A 6873-nucleotide genomic window follows, 5' to 3' on the forward strand; every position below is an offset into this window, starting at 1 on the left:
CCAGAAAGAAAACTGGAGTCATTTTATGGTAATAAAAGTGCTCTGATCCAAGGACACCAGGTACAGATATATAGACAAATGCATGTGCTTGCATACATAACCGAAACCAATTATTTCATGTTCGAAAAGTGGCTTCAGGCACTGAGTGAAGCAAATTGTACACAAAAAAAGGAAAAAAAAAATCCCTTTTTTCTTTACTGATGAGCCTATCAGCAGTGCCACATGCTTGTATGAAGGAGCTGGGCATTTTGGCAGAAGAGGGCCAAAAATCCACCTTGTAGAGAACACCAAGATTTTTTTTATTCCTATCTTTCTTTACCCTGAAACTTTGGTGCATGTGGGCCCCATTTAGCTGTAATCCATCCCTGGCGAGGAGCACCATCAGTGTACACTGTGCTTCACTAGAATAAAGGAAATGAGATGCACAGAAAGAGACTGAAATAATATCAAGCCTGAGACATCATCCCACAGGAAGGAAATTCCAGGTTCTCACAGACAGCACCCCACATCACCTCAGTCCTCTCTGTCCTGCAGTCCATATGGTCTTTCAGGGCGTCTCCCAGGACCGCCAGCGAGCGCTGGTGGTGGGTGATGTTCTGCACACCACATGTATCACAGACCCATTTTTAGAGAATTCTGACCCAGTACGTGAAGACTTTCAGTCCCAGGGGACTCCAATAAATAACTGCAGGTGTGTGATAATTTACACAGAGGATCAAAAAAGCCCTTCGGTCTCTGTTTCAGTGCGAACCCCTGTTCTTCTCTCCTCAGGAAGGCCCCTGCCACACCTCCCAGGGACTGACCCCTCTCCAGCTGCACTCAGACACCTGGAATTCCTCAGGAATTTGATAAGCTGTGATCAGGCAGTTTTTTGAAAAGAAGACATGCTCCATTTAACAGAAAGATGCAAAAGAGAAGGGGGAAAAAGCTGTTGGAACAACAGCTCATCCCAAATGTCTGCCACCCTCAGCCAATACAAATTTCCAAGACACTCCTTGACAGCAACAGTCTCACTGGAGCAGGCTGCCCAAGGAGTCTCCATCCCTGAGATATTAAAAACTTGAACTGAAATGGTTCTGGGCAGCCTTCACCTGAGCCTGCTTTGACCAGGGACCAGATAATCTTTGGAAGTGCCTTCCAGTGTTAACTGTCCTTAGGAGATCCGTGCATTAGTCCAGTTGGAGAAACACTGAGGAAGGGGAGAGGCTCTTTTTCCCTCTCTAATAAGAGAACAACAGCAGGAATTGCTTCCCCTGGATCAGACCTAACTGATCCCTGCTTCCAGAAATAAGAAGCTGAAATAGCTTGTATGCCAGGAACATACAAGTGAAATTGCCTTTTTTTTTTTTTAAGGATAAATTAACACCAGTGCTTAACAGCCAATACTGGTTGCAGCTGGTCCTTTGACACATTCCCACAGCTGCCTCCACGTCCCCCACACCTGAAGATTCTTCAGAGGACATGCCAGCACACAGCCTGGACAGTCTGCAGCCTGAACTGGATGAGGAATCCCAAATCCAGGCAATAGACAAACAGGGGATGAAGTGGGATCCTGCCCTGGGCAGGAATAAACTAGGTGACCCCTTGAGGTCTTTTCATCCCTACTTTGTACACATCAAAAAATCTTGAAAACTAGTTCTCCTTGACCTTTGAAAGCATGCAAAAGTTTATCATATCATTCTGCTATCAAACTCTGTCCTGCTGTTTCTTCGTGGCAACATATTATTTTACGGGATTCCAAACTCCAAACACACCAACTGCACTACAAGGCACCAGGAAAACAATGACACAAGGGACAGACCTATCTCAAAATGTGGTTGCCAAAAGACACCAGACCAAATAAATGGTTGTATTTTCAGAGACACAGAGCATGCAGGATGCAGATATTAAAAAAATAGATCCAACACACACAATGTATTAGGGTCAATAATCTCACAGGCCTTCTAAGCAACTCCTGTTCCTCTCAACACTTATCTCAGGTTAAAAAACACTTCGACATCAGTTTTTCAGTATAATCCCTGCACCTCTGGGGGGCTTTTTATTCATTTCATGAAATATTCCAATATTCACCTTGATGTCTGGTAGACCCTAATACAAAGTATGCAACAAGATGCTTTTTAATGGCATCAAAAAGGCATCAATGTGTGAGCACAGCAGGAAAAACCAAAGAAGCTCTTGCTACTCAGCAGTTGCCATCACAGAGTTGATGCCTCTTTTAACCTACACTTCAGCTAAAAACCTTGCAGTTCTGCAGAGAAATGTTATGTCTTGCCACGCAGACCTCAGCAAGGCATGGCAGTAATTTTTGGTTTCCCTTCAAATGTTTCTACTGAACCATTTCATGATATCACTGGCTTCAGTTTGCCAAGAGTTAGAAGAGGGAGGGAGACCCAAAGGACAAAAAAACCCTGCGATTGTGGATGTTGGGATGGGAACAGTTCTTTAGCATTCTCTGGTTTTCCATTTCTTACACAAATTTACTGCACTTGAGTGCAAAAGTGGCCTCAACAAGTAAGAAGCAGCAAGCAATGCGAGTTATGAATACTATCTCTGGTCTTGATAAACTCAAGAATTTTGCACAGGTTACTTAACCTTTCTTCCCCAATTTCCCCAGGTAGAAATTGGAAGTATTTACTCCCATTCTTTCTTTTGATGTAGTCATCTAAATGCAAGTTCTCTGGTAGAAAGACTCTCTGCAACATCTTGGACAATGGGAACATCACCTTAATCATAAGGCTTAATCCAAGGCTGTGCAAGTCTAACCTCTCTTAGCACAACTTAGTCTATGACTGTTATTAAAACTATATAATAAATACATTTAAAATACCTACAAATACTAATGAGAAACTAAATCCCACAGGTTTAAACAACAAGCCAAATGAAAAGTCAATTCAATTTCTAAACCCTATGTTTTAATATTGCCATGTGGAAGTCACAGCGCAGGTGAGCACATCTGAAATAGATGCAAAACACCAGTGGACAGAATCAGGAGAGGCAAAGCCAGCAGACTGGAACTTCAGCATTCCTAAGTGATTAATAGTGACCATGAAGATTAAAGTGACCTCCTTGCTCAAATGGAAACAAGGACAGAAAACACAGGGCATTTGAAAGCCAACACCTCCCTGTGAGCAATTGCAGCCATTAAAGATTTAAATGATCCCTGCATCTCATTAAAGTTTGTCCTCTATGTGGAATTTTTCACATTTGAAAAATAAACTGTTGAAGAATAAGAAAATGCTCAGGTAGAGTATTATCAGCTAGACTAATAATATGTAATTATGAAGTATAATTATTATACTGATCTCATCAGCTTCTATTTTCAGCTACAACCAGCTCTTTTAAGTTGAAACCATTCACTCCCTGGAGCTGTGGTACAGTATATCCACTGATCTCTCAGCAGGGATTTATTCCAGCTTTCCACCCATCTCACTATCCTTTACATTATCATTTCTGAAATCTAAGCACACTGTGATCCCCAAAGCAAGCACAGATTTTTTCAAGCACAAAAGAACCTAATTACTGCTCTCAAGCACCAATTCAATTTATGCAGGCATTCAATCCTCAGGTTAGTAAAAGATGGGAGCAGATGGCCCACAATGATGAAATAGCAGGTATTTAAAGATGAAATTACAGACAACTTTCTTTGCTATACCACCACTTAATCCAAGACTAAGGAAAGTGTAAAGCAATGTGATAAACTGCTGAACAAACAGACTTTTAGGTTGTCCACTACAGCCAAGGTGAACCTGTCCAACAAGCAAATACTCTGCACCTATAATCAAACGGATCTCAAACACACTCAGCACTGATAAAGTACAGAACAAAAAAACCCAACCTCAACCCACCCACAAGAGGGTTGGGACATGCTGACTAGGTAACTTCTGGGTCATTTTTGTCCAAGATAGAGATCATTTTCCCTCCCTTAACAGCTCTCCAACCCCAGCACAAACAATGCTGTCCACCTTCCCCACATGCCCAAGTTTCCCAGCTTGGCTGGGCTGGGCTCAGCCCACCCTGCTGATCACACCCAGCCACACAAGGAGCCCATTAGAAGAACCCTCCCTGGTTACAAATTAGATTGTCTCGAGTCCAAGAGCCATGTCTTCTTAAGACTCTCTCCCATTGCTGGGCACCAGTGTGTTTCTCACAGCATTGCGTATTTTTGAGCTGACCAGTCCCAGGGGAGAGCTGGGACCTTTCCTCCTTCACAAGAAGGGGTGACTGTCACCTCCAGCATTACTCCTCCATGGCAACACCAGAACCAGCTCGGGGAGCACAGAGGGAAGCTGGGTTCTGTGGCTAAAGCTGGGAGCCGTTGCTGTTCCCACCTGGATGGGCAGCTCCAAAGGCTCACAGAATGCCTACAGTCAAGTCCATCCCAACAAGCTCAGCGGGGCCAGGACAGAGACCGGAGCGCTTTCCACAGAAATTCCCACCACTAAGTCATCAGTACAATCCTGGGATGACCTGGAATGACCTACAATCCTCCAAGACAAGGACAGCTGGGGTTAAGACACGCCAGGGACCAGCCTAGGAGGCAGTTCAGATGCAACTTCCCGATTCCTGTAGAGGGAAGTAAGAAAGGAAGGAAGGGTTTAACTGAAAGGCCACGGGTCACTACGTGCCAGCTGGCCCCAGGCCAGATGTCCTGCTCAACTCATTAGTAGCCAGCAAGTTCTTCCGAGGCTGCTCACCACGACAGCTACTGTCTTCAGAATTAAGTCCAGAATTAAGTCATAATTAAGACCAAAGGGAAGAAGGGAGCACAAGGCTGCCCAGCGTACATATTTTGCTCAGTATCAGGATAACAAAGGTTGAGATTAATTGATACAGACTGCACAAAGAAAATTCAATGCCTGCTTCAAACTCATTATCTCTTAACCCATCTTTACTGTCACTCATAAAGCTTCCCTCTGGAAATCCATCTGAGAAATCCACTGTTGAATTTCAGCCCTCAAGCTATGCAAAGAGAGCATATGGGAGCTTGAGAGATGATACGTGCTTTTAATTTTCATTCTTAAGACCTACATTTGGGCATTTTAAAATGCTGACTTAAGAGAATTTTGAAGTAGCATATAAGTGGCAATGGAGAAATGGGAGTCCTTGACAAACACCACTTCCCTGCCCTTCTCACCAAGCTATCCCAGTAACACAGGGACACAGGTAAATCCTGGAATTCATCTGTTGAAAGGACTCTGTCTGAAACACAAGATGCTTCCAGAAATGGACTGCATGGTTTTGTTTGTTCTCAGGAGACTTGACAGATACCATATGTGAGCTTCTTCTGGGTGGGTACTTTGTGTCCTCAACATCTTCGGCTCTGAAAAGTCTTATAGGGGAGCTGAAGTGAACTGGACTAAACCTCTCCAAGGAATCACTGCCACCCTATAGGTACCTCTCACTCTCTGTAGCAACTCAGAGCATCCTCAGAACTTCCCTTCCAGTGGCTGTGGCATTTTAGTCATTCTCATTTTATAAAGCCTGACATTTTCAACCACAGATTTTCCAGTTTAACCATGCCTTGTTTCTGTGTGCAATCCCCTTAAAAAGAGAGTGATGTTCTTATAAGAATCTTAGCATATTTTAAGTTACCTTAAAATAAGTTCCCATGAATACTTTCACACAACACTGCAGAGTCCTTAAGTTTAGCAAGAATGATGAAGTAATTTACAAAAAAAGTTGTAGGGCCAACCAATTATCTACAGGACCTAAAAAAGAAAAAGCCCAAAACTTATTTTACACTTGTACAGTGAGAAAGGCACGTCAGAATCCACTCTGCTTTGGTGATCAGGAATGCACTTACGACTCCCACAAGGTTTTATAAACACTGGGCTTAGCTGAATCACAGGCCACATGGCGTCTGGTAATATCTGTTCTTATACACATGTGCTACAATGAAATCCAAACTGGCAAAATTCCTACTGATACAAACGAATGCAGAGTCATGGATCTACACTCATCTGAGTGTGGATTTACCCACCACCCCACACCAGCTTGTAATTCCACAGTAATTCTACTTGTAATTCACAAGCGTGGCACCCCAAATCTGGGCTGACAGCACTGTTTTCTTTGTGCATCTTCAATCCAAAAGGATAAAAAAAAAGGTAAAAGAGAGCCGTGCACTGATAATACCAGGCACTGATGTTCTGCAGAGCCCTGTACCTGAACACAATCCCAGCCACGTTCCTGAAGCACACACAGAAGCATCTGTTTAATGACACTTCAGTGACGTGACGGGGGGGGGGGGGATGGAGGTCCTCCCCACACCCCTTTATACAAAGTAAAATTAAATCTTATTGACTTTTTAAGTTAACAGGAGCCTCCCAACAGACTTCAGTGAACTTTGGATCAGGCCCTATAGCACCATTTCTTATTTTACACCATTACCACACTTCAAAAGAAAACCTGTTTTGGGGCCTTCCAAGCAACTCCTGTTCCTCCCAACACTTATCTCAGGTTAAAAGATTACTTTTTTCTTTGTCCCCTTGCAAAGGCAGATTGACCAGTTCCCAGATTGCTCTAATTCCCCCTTCCCGACCCCCATTTGACCACCACAGCTGCCCCCATGCTGCGATTTCTGAATACATCTTTGAATCCATCTTCCAGCCTACAGCCTGGCAACAATGCTCCTTTCAATGCCCACCGGCACCTACCCAGCCTGCCTGCTCTCCAGCCCTGGCACAACCCACCCAGCCCCCACAAAGCCCGGGATTTACCGGCCCCACGCTCCCAGACGGAGTTCTCCCTGCCTGTGGATTTGGACACATGCTCGGGCGGCGAATGTTCCCAGGCTCCAGGCCAGCTTTGCTGGGATAACTCATCTCCCTCCGGGCTCACGGCGAAGCCCTCCCGGCTGCCCCGCAGGAGCCGGGG

Source organism: Manacus vitellinus, unplaced genomic scaffold, assembly GCF_001715985.3.
Source record: "Manacus vitellinus isolate BGI_N305 unplaced genomic scaffold, ASM171598v3 scaffold_68_pilon, whole genome shotgun sequence".
NCBI classification, from domain to species: Eukaryota; Metazoa; Chordata; class Aves; order Passeriformes; family Pipridae; genus Manacus; species Manacus vitellinus.